Source organism: Plodia interpunctella, chromosome 15 (genome assembly GCF_027563975.2).
Source record: "Plodia interpunctella isolate USDA-ARS_2022_Savannah chromosome 15, ilPloInte3.2, whole genome shotgun sequence".
NCBI lineage: Eukaryota > Metazoa > Arthropoda > Insecta > Lepidoptera > Pyralidae > Plodia > Plodia interpunctella.
This window is the reverse complement of record NC_071308.1, coordinates 7,753,961-7,768,831: the sequence shown is the minus strand read 5'-3', so window position 1 is coordinate 7,768,831 and position 14,871 is coordinate 7,753,961. Positions and strand designations below refer to the sequence as shown.

General features: G+C 34.4%; 1 long non-coding RNA gene across 1 annotated transcript in view; it reads left to right on the top strand.

Annotated features, from left to right (window-relative positions):
• The first annotated feature begins 2,305 nt into the window (after positions 1-2,305).
• LOC128675854 (uncharacterized) overlaps positions 2,306-14,871 on the top strand; it is a 37,843-nt gene continuing 25,277 nt past the window's right edge. The window contains exon 1 of the long non-coding RNA XR_008405335.2: positions 2,306-2,520. This is a non-coding gene — a long non-coding RNA (uncharacterized LOC128675854). The remainder of the gene's footprint in view (positions 2,521-14,871) is intronic.

Genomic DNA, 14,871 nt, shown 5'->3' with positions numbered 1-14,871 from the left:
TGAAATCGAGAAAGCGCTCAGATAAAAAATACATTTATAAATTAAAAACAGCTGAAGTAACTGAAATTCCAATGTAAACAAAACGATAAAACAACATCTACTTAAAAACTTTTAGTGACTCTAATAACATGTTTTAAATATGCTTCATTCCAAACGAATTGCCATTGTGCTCCAATATTGTTGTTTAGTTGTTTTCAAATCCGATTTCAAAATGTTTTCTATTGTTTATTTTGTACCGTAGAGTTTTAGGCGGTAAAATAAACATGTTTTAATGCTATACAACAACATTTTTGCTCTTATTTAATGTAAATATTCGAAGACTAGCTGTCACTCGCGATATATGCCGCACGCACGCGACAAAATTCCTTACGCAATGATTAGGCTATCCCATGGAATTAGTAAGTACTCCGTACAACGTACCTACTAATTCCATGGTCTATCCTTTCCATTCGGACTATTTTGAATGTTTGATACTTTCTCCCTCTCTCACTCTCATCTCTGCATGTTGCATCCGGGGTTGTGAACCCACGAACCAAGGGTCAGCGTAAAAAAGAAACCTTATTTTTTTTGTAGATTCGGCTGTGATTTCACGACCGGTCACCTGACGTCAACCCTCATTCGGAATGCATGATTGCCTATCTAATATTATAGATGCGAAGGTAAGTTTGTTACCTCATCACGCTATCTAACTCAACTAATCCCCTTGAAAATATGCATACATACGTTTGAAGTACGGATAAGGACATACCTTTCTTCCCGGAAAAAATTACGCAGACGAAGCCGCGTGCGAAAAGCTAATAAAATATATAACAGAAGGCACAGTATTTTCACAAAATAAAACAATAATTAATGTCCTGCGGTGGCTATTGTATAGTTTATTCATGCTATGCGGCGCATGGACAATCCGACACCGCAAATTAAAAGGCCACAATTTTCATGTCTATACAGTAAATATATGAGGAAAGCCGACGGTAACCAACGCTCTAGGAATATGTATTAAATGAATTCATTTTATACCAAAGATAAAATTAGATTAAATTTTTTGTACCTTGTAATTTTTTGTTTATTGTACCTACTGCGCAAAATTTTTAGATGAATATCATTAATGACCAATTTTGTCTGTGAAAATTCTGTCAACAGTATTATTAATTATACTAATACTACCTTTTTTACTTTAAATTATTTCTTCCACTTGTATGACTTGAAGAAATCCCTTTCTGGGATAAGACCGCTTATGTACGCTTCTTAATTTACTGCTTACTTTGTATGTGTTTTCTTTGTGCAATAAAATCTTTACAAACGATCTAAAACGATAAATCGATACTACTAAAACACTAGTTTAAACCGGCGACTTCAACCGCGTCTACTCATTATTATCCTCTTGACGGATTGTGATCAATTTGATGAGTTTTCACTACACCAAATCGTTCAAAATTAAATAATAATAATAATAATAAATAAATATATTAGGACAAATTACACAGATTGAGCTAGCCCCAAAGTAAGTTCGAGACTTGTGTTATGGGATACTAACTCAACGATACTATATTTTATAATAAATACATATATAGATAAACATCCAAGACCCGGGCCAATCAGAAAAGATCATTTTCCATCTTGACCCGACCGGGGATCGAACTCGGGACCTCTCAATTCAGTGGCAAGAACCTTACCACTGCGCCACCGAGGTCGCCAAAAATTCGTGTAACCTAGAATAGCACATAGGGTATGTTTTATCCCAATATACCCAAGGAAGCAAAGTCCTAGAATACAGCTAGTTGACATCATAATCGCTATATTTAAGACCCTAACCTTTACAGTAAAATACAAAGGAATGGAATAAACTTTTTATGCAATGTTTTGATAGCAAATGTTGGCGCGCTCATAACATTTGTAAGCTTTCAGAACTATGCAAATACCTGAACACATAATAATATTTTCTTTATAATAAACCTTGTAAATTTACTGCTAGATGGCGGTATTGGAACAAGTCTACTTAATAGCCAACTTGAATAAAATCTCTCACCGCTCTCATTGCTAAACAGCAATGAGAGCCGGCCTCATTACTCCGTCGCGCTACGTTGCGATGGCACAGCACTTTGGCGCTCAGTCGTCCTCCGTTGTTCTCATTGAATCAGTACGTACTCCGTACAACGAAGTACTTACTAAATCCGTGGTTGTTTTATAATATAGGTCATGACAGTGATGTGCGTTGACATACGTTGAAAATCCATACATTTTCTGCGTTTGATGTCTGTCATCGGACGTCAAAACGACGGTGAGCGATTCAACAAAGAGGCATGGCTCTTACGCTCTCGATAAAGTTGTAATTTTATATCCTACTAAATAGTTAGCTAAAGAGAATGTATTCATTTTCGGCTGTAACGCCCCAAATCCAAAAACTCGCGTGAGAAATGAACCTTTACATTACGTAACTCGGACATGTTTTCACGACCGGTCGCACGTCTACTGTGGACTAATTAATTCTAGGGCGGGAACCGGACATCTCATATTTAATTGGTGAGTAACGTAAATCATATTTATAAAAAAAATAAGAAATTATTGCTTAATTCTTATTGATAAAATGTCTACCCTTTTTCTTGATATATATCAAGAAGGTAAAAAAATATATTAAGTATATTGTTATATATTTCTAGATGTTAAGCTAAGCCCGAGGCTTCGCTCTCGTGGGTATTTTGAGTTAAAATAGCCTATAGCAATCTTGGATAATGTACCTTTCGAATTGTGAAAGAATTTCAAAAAAACGGTTCGGTAGTTCGATAGATTACCCGCCTCAAACATACAAACTCACAAACGCATACCTCTTTATAATAATAATAAAATAATAGTATAGACTAGCGTCCCGTCCCGGCTTCGCCCGGGTAAAGCCATAATAAATTAAACACCTAAACCCTCCTTGGAATCACAATATCTACAAAAAAAAACCCGAATCAAAATCCGTTGTATCGTTTTAAAGATCTAAGCATACATAGGGACAGACAGCGGGAAGCTACTTTGTTTTATACTGCAAAGTGATTTAGAATTAAAGAACTTCACCTACATACAACAAAGCCTGGATATACTTAGAACTAAAAGGATGTCATAAAATGTCACTTGTATGGAAACCATTTCACACCAAATGTTGGGCCTTGAAACATTCGATTTAGTAAATAGCTAGGTAGCTAATAAACGTAGTGGTCCAGTGTTTAAGAATGTCCGCCTGTGATCGAAAGGTCCCAACATCGAATACTACATCTACAACTAAACCTTTATCAGAAATCGTACTATCTATTAATGAAAACTGCATGAATACCTATCCGTACAGCAGTTTTTATCGTTTAGTTTTATCGTGAGTAAACAATAATTATCAATTTTTAAATTAAATGACAAGTTTTTCCGCTATTGTCGTAGCCCAGTACTTAAAGAGGTCATATTATAGCACAAAATAAAACGAGAGGAAGTTATATAAAAAACCTTTTTACGCGACATCTGCACAACCAAAAGGGTTAAAACTTTTTAAATCCATGTGCACATACAAACTTGTATACTTGACATCTTTAGATATTTTTAATTTAAAATATTTATAAGTTATTTTTAAGCTAGATAGTTTTTAGTTGTATTTAAAGTATTTCGTATATATATTTAATTTAATATACCTATTGTAGTGTATGGTACTGATGTAAGTATTCCACAAACTGTTATTGATTTCAACCGGTAATATGTTTTGAATCTTAATTGATTAAAATCATTACAAATAAGTATGCCGAAATAATGTGAATAAAAAAATATATGCTCGTAATTTACGAATAATTAATTTTAGATATTATTATTATTTATTATAGAGTAATAGTATGAATAAAAACAATTTTTACTCACATCCATACTATCCATACTAATCCGAAAGTCTGTCTGTGACGCTTTCACAGCTAAACCGCTGGGTGGATTTTGATGAAATTTGGTATGCACTTAATTAATAGGCCACTTTCTTTTTCAAAAATCAACTCCCAAATTGCAAGGGCTTTTGTTTATTACTATTTATTTCGGCAACACCAAAATTACCCTTAATAGAGTGATTCTATTCCAGAATCCAGAAAACAAACAAACAAACAAAATATTAACAATCCAACTAAGCGGCATTCACCAGAAACAATGCACTGAAAGTGTGCCATTGCTACCGCCCAAAAAACCAAATACACGATAGCTACACGAATAAAACGCTCGTGCAAGGAATCCTGTCGAAATCAGTACATTTATATTCAAATGATTATTGTGGTCTCACTATTACATTTATTTCGGCTGTTTCTATGGCTGTTATGTGTGCTCCGGATTCGGACGCTGCATAACGGTTTCTGGAAGTTTTAGATTACTCCTTTTTGAGTTGTAGGTATCGATTTTCTTGGGTTTATTTAAGATTTCATGCACAATGTCAGCATGTACTATAGTCATCTCTAATGTTGCATACATATAGTTTGAAGTGTGGAGAAGGACATAGCCTTTGTCCTGGAAAAATAACTATTCTACTGACTGTACATTAAATGGCAGAAAATTTTTCTATTTTTTTTTTAACAAATAATCGACATCGCATTGACACACTCAGAAGAATCATACCCTACTAATATTATAAATGCGAAAGTTTGTGAGGATGTAAGTACTTACGTTTGTTACTCTTTCACGCAAAATCCACGAGACCGATTGTTATGAAATTTGGTACACGGGTTGAATATAACCTGGAACAATACATAGGGTTCTTTTATCCTGAAATTCTCACGGGAGCGAAGCCCAAAGGGGCGCTGCTAGTAGTCAAATTAAATTGTTATAAAATATACATTACAGTGACTGGCTGTATAGCTCAGTTCCCAAGAATATCTGTTGCCAAATCGGTAATTTTTGAATTCGTTACATATGTCCCCCGGTACTCAGGGAGACACTTATAATGTAAAGTTATTACAGTTCTGGAGAGCAGCCAGTTCGGAGCCCTCTCAACTTTAAAAACTGGGGCTACCTGTACTCTATGAATACTGCCCAGTCGTTTGAATTTTGATCAAAGACAAAAAAGGACTGTCCTCATAATTTCGGAAATATTCAACTGTATTAATCAAAAGCTTAGTGAGTAGAGTTTTCTTTATTTTTAAGTATAGTTTTAAAACATCGATATATGGGAGAAAAAGTGTATAATTCCAGGAGTGACGAACGCAATAAGCGACATACGAGTTATATATATCATAGTGATATTTTCAAAAGGCCGGAGCCTGTTGGCCGGAGCACACTTAAGAAAGAATTTGGATTTATTGATTTTAATAATTTTGTGGCAAAATATCCTAGCAACGTGCATGTGTTGCTGGCGATCATAGGCTGTCATGACTCCTTATTACTGTATAATATAAAAAAAAAAAAGAAATGAAATTTTCTTTTGACGTTGACACGAGTCTCAAGTATGTAGAGTACATACTCTTGTATCTTTACTCACTGCATGAACAATTCGCCAGCGAGCACCGCTCCGTATTTCTGCTGGTTTCCAACTAACATATTGCGAGTCAAAGTTCACTGATCTATGGCGGTTGCCAAAACCGCTATGTTAATAAAGAATCGTACGTGCCGTTTGTCTTGAGTTTACAAATTTAAAGTTGTCGGTTTGTTTGTTCAAATACTGGTAATACTCCTCGACGACCTCGGTGGCGCAGTGGTAAAGTTCTTGCCACTGAACCGAGAGGTCCCGGGTTCGATCCCCGGTCGGGTCATGATGGAAAATCATCTTTTTCTGATTGGCTCTATTTATAAAATATAGTATCGTTGAGTTAGTATCCCATAACACAAGTCTCGAACTTACTTTGGGGCTAGCTCAATCTGTGTGATTTGTCCTAATATATTTATTTAATATTTTATATATTTACCTTTCCATTTGGCAGACTTTAAATACTATAGGGTGTATATAATAAAACAGTAGAAAAAAAAATACTGACGCAAAAGTTTGCAATTGTATGTTATATGCGTCGCGTTTCGCTATTGTGCGAGGGGTGAGGTGTACCCGGACGCTGGTTGTAAGGGGCGCCCGAGAAGTCGCTCGCAACATTTCTAAGACGCTCGTCAAATTTTAACACAACATGGCACCAGGGTATTGATTGAACATGACTACTTTTAATACAATTGTGTGCAAAAAAATACGTTTACAATCAATACCCTACCCTCTTGAAAAGGGTGCTAGGGTGTTCAATCCACACGGGCGCTACAAGTGTGCTTTATGCAAATAAACGCATTATTTAAAAGATGTGTGCAGTTTACAAAATCTGATTTCCAAAAAAAAAAATGGTTATTTCTAGAAAATTGGTTACTAATAATTAACTTATTTTCGTGGAAATCTATCTTTTAAGTTTAGTAAAGATTACAAAACAACAAAATACCGAATTTCTTCAAAATTTGCCGAGCGACAGGCTTGAATAACAAACGTGTAATATAAACTTTTATTTTTTCATTTAAATTAACTGTAAAAAGTTAAATAAAAAACAAACAAACCAAAACACAGTTATAACAACTCGATAAATCGATTGAATATCGATTGAACATCTTTTATGTCACAGTAAATAAAAATTATAGTTATAATTTAACTAATTCATTAACATTAATGAAGTATGATATTATTATTCAATTAATATTAAATTAAAAAATATATACAAAAGATCCACTACACGCTTCGCCAACCTATTTATTGTTGATTTATAAAGTTGTTGTAAAATGATCTTTAATTATTATATTCTAGTAAAAAAACCGGGCTATTATTTTGATGAGATAGAAAAGATTTTTAACCTTTCAAATACAGTGTAAAAATTATAAAACAGATTTGTAAAACCTAGCAAAACTTTCTCGACAGGCGACACTGGAAAATAATGGGCCTGATTACTTTTATACTGTAGTTCGATTGAAAAGACTCCATCCCCTTTCAAGCTTTTCATACTTCGGTTGAAAATAATTTGTTTAAAATGTTGTTTGCGATGGCCATTCAGTGTTTTTCTGTTCTATAAACGATTGAATGGAATCGATTTATTGCTGTTTATTGAAAGTTTGTCGTTCAGAAATCGACTTTTTCACATTGATTCGTTCAAATAGTGCGAATAGAAAATTACATTTTCTGATGTTAAATATTACATTTGATGTTGAAGAAACGAAAATGTTTATAAAGTACATTTGTATCTTGAATGATTTGGTTCGTATGAACTTGTTAATATATATTAACGGGTCTTATACTCCAGTCTAGCTGCAATTGACGTTCCCCCCCCCCCCCCCCCCCTTATGCTCATATGGGTTATTTTTAAAAAAGTAGCCTTTATTTGTACGGGGGTTTTTAACTACATGCATAGTAAATTAGTAAATTTCAGTTTAGCCCTGAAAGCGGAACAGACGACATATAGACAGACAGACTTTCGCATTTGTAAATTATTAAGGATATAGTAAAGCAGCATTCGTTCTGTAGAATATGCCAACAAAATCAAACGCGTCCTCAGACGTCGGGTAACCTGATTTAGGTAACATAATATTCTGCTATTAAATTTAGAACCTCACGTGCAAGTTGTAATTATTAACAGTTTTCGCTGAGTGAGCGCGTACAAGATTTGTGGAGTAATAACATCAGAGGCGTCTACAGGAGCCGCTTCTACACAGTAAAATGAATATGAACTTTATAGCGTCGACTGTAGATATATTTTAGATTGGAATAAAATTGCGGAATGCTCGCTGTCAGTTCGCTTACAGGTTTCGTTTTGTCAACGTAAAGTATGTCTACACAGGACACTATAAAGTCTACTGTTGAATGAATGGCATTTGTCGTTTGGGAGCAATAAATTCATACAAAAATCCATCATTTTCCGTCACTATTATTTCTTACAATTTAATCAGTCCAAGCTAAGCTCTATAACCAAACAGTCTAGCATCTCATAATGACTATGTATATTAATTTGCTAAATAACTCCACTTAATTCCGCTTGAGGGAGCCTGGACACAAATAACGTAGTTACAGAACTACCATTTCTAAAGATATAATGAAAAAATATTTTAACCCCCGACGTAAAAAGAGGGGTGTTAACATGTCTGTCTATTTGTCTGTGGCATCGTAGCTCACAAACGGATGAGCCGATTTTCATAGATAATTTTATCCCCAGTTGTTATTGTTGTTAGCCATGTTTCATAAAAATCGGTTCAGCCGTTCAAAAGTTGTAGCGAAATGAATAATGAAAGTCAAGGGGTTTTTAATTTGTCTAACAAATAAACTAACTTGTCTCTATATAACCGTGTTAATTGCAACTTCGGACGCTTCATATATACCTTAAATTTTTTATGATTCGGTTGTGATTTACAGGCCTGACGTCAACCTTTTTTTGTAATGCTAGGCAGCATCAAGTGTCTATTTTTATCCCTTTGTCGAACAAATTCTATCTACGACATCCATGGGATTTGTCCTATTTTAGACCATCAGTAAATAATCATCCTTGTATATGTTAAATATTGCAATAATATCCAATCGTCGAAATATTCACCATATACAATCAGACTGCCATGTACACATAAATTGATTTTTAAATGTCATGCTGTAGCATATTTGTATTAATTAATATTTATAATTATTATTCATTTTACGTTCTCTCTCTCATCTGAGCGTTTTCCTAGTTTCTTTCACAGACATTGAGCTTCGGAGTCCAATCTACATAGCCTCAGCGTGTCCAAATTACTCACAAAATTCCATGTAAACTTGTAAATTATACGATCTATCTTCGTTAAAAGAAACATCTTTGAAATTCAAGTCCACAAACACAATTTTAAATAAATAAACTTAATACTTATTATCTTATGAATATCTTATGAATATCTTATGAATATCTTATGAATATCTTATGAATATCTTATGAATATCTTATGAATATCTTATGAATATCTTATGAATATCTTATGAATATCTTATGAATATCTTATGAATATCTTATGAATATCTTATGAATATCTTATGAATATCTTATGAATATCTTATGAATATCTTATGAATATCTTATGAATATCTTATGAATATCTTATGAATATCTTATGAATATCTTATGAATATCTTATGAATATCTTATGAATATCTTATGAATATCTTATGAATATCTTATGAATATCTTATGAATATCTTATGAATATCTTATGAATATCTTATGAATATCTTATGAATATCTTATGAATATCTTATGAATATCTTATGAATATCTTATGAATATCTTATGAACATCTTATGTTTAACGGCCACCAAAAAATTACCAAGAAAAAGTCCAATGGGTTTATACCCATTGGACTTTTTCTTGGTAATTTTTTGGTAAAATACCTAGTTTTGTCGAAACTTGAAGATCAATTGGACTATAGTTACTTATTAGTAAGAAGAATGAAAAAGAAAGTTAAGTTAAACTTATGGTATCCATGCAAAAAAGGATCAGCTCAGCTTTAACATGAAAATATATATATATATATATAGGAATCCGTCTATACTATCTATAATTGTTGACTGACTGTGCTAATTAATTTACGCGACACAAACCACTCAGCTGATGAATTTCTACTGGATTACACTGGAATGCAACGGGTCGCTTAGCAGAACTGTGCTCCTGGGCGTTCAAGCAGCTTCAATCATTATTATGTTTTTACTCCAACTGTTTCGTTGCCTTTAGAGTGGGTTGCACTAGTTAATTTAAATGTTTCAAAGTTGCCGGCATGCAAGTTAAAGTCAACGTCAAAGTTGACCGGGTGTGTTGCACCGGTCAACTTTGATTACGGTATTTTCTCGTGTATAACAACTGCTGAAAGCTAACGAAGTGTTTTGTTTTACTTTATCATTTGCTTAATTGATATGTTTTTCTATATTTCTTTTAACTTTAAAGGACTTGTTTCTTAATTTGTTTGTTATTACTATTGCGTTTTTTGCATGTCGAACGACTGTCCTGAAAATATTAGTTTTAATAAAGATATTGTAAGGTTTCACTGTAATATAAGTTAATTGATAAAAAGCATATAAAGGAAAACGGGGCAAAGGTTTTCCTTACAAACAACAATAATCAAAATTATATTCAAAGCGTGGTATATTTCAATTAAGTATGTTATTTGTTGACAGTACGTAATAACAAGGGTAATATTTTGTTCAAACTTCGTTTTCAAAATTTCAAACTCACTTTAAAATATATGAGGTTTTATTTCGGCATACAAAATGAAAATCGCATATAATTTTGCTGTCACAACCTATCATGCATATCGTCACACATGGTTTTCAGCATCCTTGGTTGTCAGAAAATTGGCACTATCTAAGCTATATTACCACGCATATTATCCTACTGACGACATCAAACCGATACGTTTTGGGATTTTTTCTTTCTGCCAAATCTGCCAATAAAACAAAAACTCCGGGAGTGCCGGAAGAAGTAAAAACTTGAATATTAACATTGTGCATTGCTTATGAATTTTCGATCAGGTCACGTGTCCTGACACGAGTTTAACATTTTTTTAACCATCACAAAAAGTGCACAAAGCCGCTAAAGAAGTTTCGCTTCAAAATTAACGGTAAATCGATCTCAATTAAGTACTAGCGAATATATCACATCACCATCAACTCTAAATATAATTTGTCCAGTTACAACAATAGACTTAGTTCGTAACTTCTCTTCGTAAGACAATATAACAACATTATTTCTCCAATATTTATCCCCAAGACAGAGGCTGACCCCAAAACCCCAGTAACTATGACGCGAGGTTATAACTTATGTAAGGATAGAGTGGACTGCTATAGCTACATGGCACAAGGCTAAAGCAGGAGCGACATGAGTAGGGCGGTAATAACATCGGCTGGATCGCAAATGAATTTTGATGGATCAAGTAATTTATTCAGACATCAATTTTCGTGAAATATTTATTTACCTATTGGATTGTATTGTGGCGATAATGAACGCATGTGTGGTCAAACACTGTTCAAATGTGTGCGCCGATATATTTTAAACTCGTGATTTATCTTGTCAAAAATAATCTGATATGTATATTATAATGATACGGCCGCCTTTTGCACAATGTATCTAAATCGTGATGTCATGTTATGTGTGAGAATACATTTTTTACTTATGTATACTATGTAATTAATTTGTGCAATAAAGATTTATTGTATCGTGTTGAGGTTGACATCCAAACAAATATTATTATTCTTATGCAAACTGCGATTGCTGGGCTTTTGTAGCCACTAAGTGGCATCTTCAAAGAGGCTACCGAAAGAGAAAAAGAGTATGGAGCAATAATCTATTATGGCATTGGAGAAGAACTAGCCGGAGATTATTTTTGGTAGAGGTTTGAGAGGAGAGGCGAGTGGTTCCTTCTTAGAACAGCCAACTGACCACTCTATAACTATATACTAACTCTATAACTCCCCATGGATGTTATACGAGGTGATTACTAATAGGCAACAATCGCATTCTTAAAGAGGGTTGATGTCAGAACGATGACTGATCATAAAATCAGATCCAAAAATTGAGGAAGGTATATTTTTTTTCCTGAATCTCGGTCTTTGAGCGCTGTTAATTTAACCAGGAACACGCGAAGAGAGAGATATAGAAAGCGATGTGGAAACCTTTGCCCAGCAGTGGGATAATAGTCAATAAAAAATTGAAACCAGCTCGTGTTTCGTGACTTGTCCCACACCTCGGTCCCTACAGACGGTGTGAGGTTCGCAATGCACAGCAGTTAATTAAATTCTATTCACTGACCACCCACATAAAACTATGCCGAATCGCGAACTTAATGTTGTTATTTCCACCCCCAATAATACATTTTAGTGTGAAACTATTACGGAATTTCGAGATGAACTAACTAAACACAATTAAGCCTGAGATTTCGAGTGAATTGGTCAATTAAGCGGAAAATTATGTAGAAATTGTAATTAAATTGACGACCGACACGATTCACACACTTTTAAAGTTTTCAAATTGTATTATTTGATATTACTGAGGGGTTAGTGCGGGTTTACATTTTACTTCTCACCATCGAATGCGATTTAATTGCGTGAGACGCAGCGAACCAATCACATTGCAGTGTGGTTTACGTTGCGTCACAATGGCGCAATGTGATTGTTTCGCTGCGTTTTAACTTCCTTTCTCTTTTAAAAATCTACATTGTTTTCAAACAAAACAAGCTCAAAATTGGCACTCGAAATCGTGACATTTTCAACCCTCTAAAGTTCTCTTCTCTTGCTATGAATTGCAAAATAGCAATGTAACGTCGACAATATCACTATTGATCCTATTAATATTATAAATGTGCGAGTTTATGAGAATATATGTGTGTATGTATGTTTGTAAATATTTCCACTTTTTGACGGATTGTTGTTAAATTTGTTACACGGGTAGAATATATAACCTGGAATAAAACATTGGGAACTTTTTAATATTATTCCTCAAATAATCCAACCCAAAATAGCGATTTTGTTAGTCTTAAAACAACTATGAAACAATATATTTATTAAATCATTTCATTCTACAATCCAATCTAGATTTTTTCTTAAACAAAATTTCACTAACTGAAGCCGTATAAAATTTCATTTCTTCACATATATAAACCAATAAAACGTATGTACCTAACTCGAATTTCAATTATTTTTTGACAGCCATTCAATTTATTTCCCGGACCGTACCAATCATTCGTTTTACTACATGTGGGTTTTGTTCCCCTTCTCATAGGATTCAATTAAACCACCTATTGTTAGAACCAGGAACAAGGTTCGATGCACAGACATTTCTACCTGTATTATATACCTACATTTGATATTTATTTTTTTGATAATAATCTCCTACTGTAGTTGGCTAAAAATGATAAACACAATTATTACGATACACAATTGCTTGACAAATCGCACCAATTTATTGAAACTGCGGACGTGATGAAACCGATAACGGAACGGCGTCATTATCTTTGCAACATTCTTCCAATTAAGTTATGTTTGATTATATAGCTACTGGCATTTGAAGGTTTTATTTGATACTCGCTTTTGCCCACAAACACTTCGTATGTGTGTAAAAATCTGTTTCCCGTGGGAATTTCAGGAAATCCCCTCTTAGTGCTCCCCTACACTGTCTTAGGAATCTGCACACCAAATTTCAGCTCGCGTCACTCAGTTACGCGAGAGTTTTATATATATTGATTGATAACACCGACAACAGATATTATAATGACTAATATATAATTAAATGTAATGTACACTTAATAAGACACGATGTCTTTTTTAGTTATATTATCGAAGGAATAATAGAAAAAGTGGGCGTCGTGTCGTATCAAGAATTAAAGGGATTAGTTAAGGAGAGAGAGCAATGGAAGGATCTCCACTGACAAGAGCCTCGCTATAAAATTACATGATTATGTTGATGACCAAACATATCTAAATATATAAAAGAACAAACTGAATGACTGACAGCCTACGTACAGCCGTACAGCCTAAACCGCTGGGTCTAGAAACTTCAAGTAGAAGAACGTAGAAGTATTAGAACTTTGGCACGTAGGTTCCTTATGTGGCCTAGGGATGCACTAAGAAAGGATTTTTCAAAATTCACTCTCTAAGGGGGTGAAAGGGAGGTTCAAAGTTCGTATGGGGAAACCAGATTAGTTAATTTGTTTTGTTTGAAACTTTACAGGATTACTTCTATCAATAAATGAGTAAATACGGGTCTCCGGATTTTTAAAAAAATTACCCCTAAATGGGGGAAAAGGGGCTAATAAAGTCAAATATCAACATGGGTATTGTTTGTACGGTTTTTCGGGTCGCTGATTACGAATAACACAACGTATTTGAAATCTAACGTGGTGGAAGTGAAATACCATCATCCCTATTAGGGTGGAATGGGGTTGTTATGATTATATCAGAGCCTGGGTGTTCGTCAGTGCAAACGTCGCGCGCATTACGTCGTCCATTTTACAGCAGACGATTTACAGGTGGCCCTTCGAGGTCAATTCTCCAAGGCCAATAAGGTCGTGTGATTTGACCCTGCTAGACTTTTTCTATATAGAAACTTATTTTACACAACTTTATCTCTTACGGTGTAGACAGAGCAAAGATACATCACGCGGGCGAAGCCGCGGACAACGTCTGTATGTCTGTCTGTCTGTCACTAGACATTATCTCATGAACCGCGATAGCTGAATAGTTGAAATTACTTATTACTTTTTATAGTAATTAACAGTAATAGTTAATACAAAATATGTTTAATTTATATTTGTGGTTAATAAAAAACCGGGACGTAAAACGTCATGGAAAATGGGACGGCACGTGTTGCAGAAAGCGGGAGTGGGAGTCGGAGCGGGAAATGGGAAGGAGACACGTATTGGGTAATGGGACGGGACACATTGCGAAAAACATGATGGCACATAATATGTAGGAAACGGTACGGGATATCTACAATTCTACATTACATAGCAGGAAGCGGACGAGTTGGACAAGTTTGCGGGACGAGACACACAGCGGGAAACGAGAAATTGAACTAAAGATGAGAAAAAATGCGAATTTGAATCATATATGTTTACCAGTCTTACAGAGTACGCGATAAAATTACTGAGATTTTGCTATGAAATACACGCGGGCGAAGCCGCGAGCAAAAGCTAGTTATGTATAAGACCTAAATTTGTTAATTGACGTCCTTGGAGAAAAGACTGCGGTGAAGTTTGTTGCGCCGCTTCTTCTTCACCTGCGCTTTGGAAGCCGGCAGTAGACTTAATTTTTTGACGTCAATAAGTGATGTATTGAATTTATTCCTAAATTGAATAAAGGATTTTGAATTTGAATTATTCATCGATGTAATATAATAAGCATATTTTACGTACAATAATTTACGAGAGTCA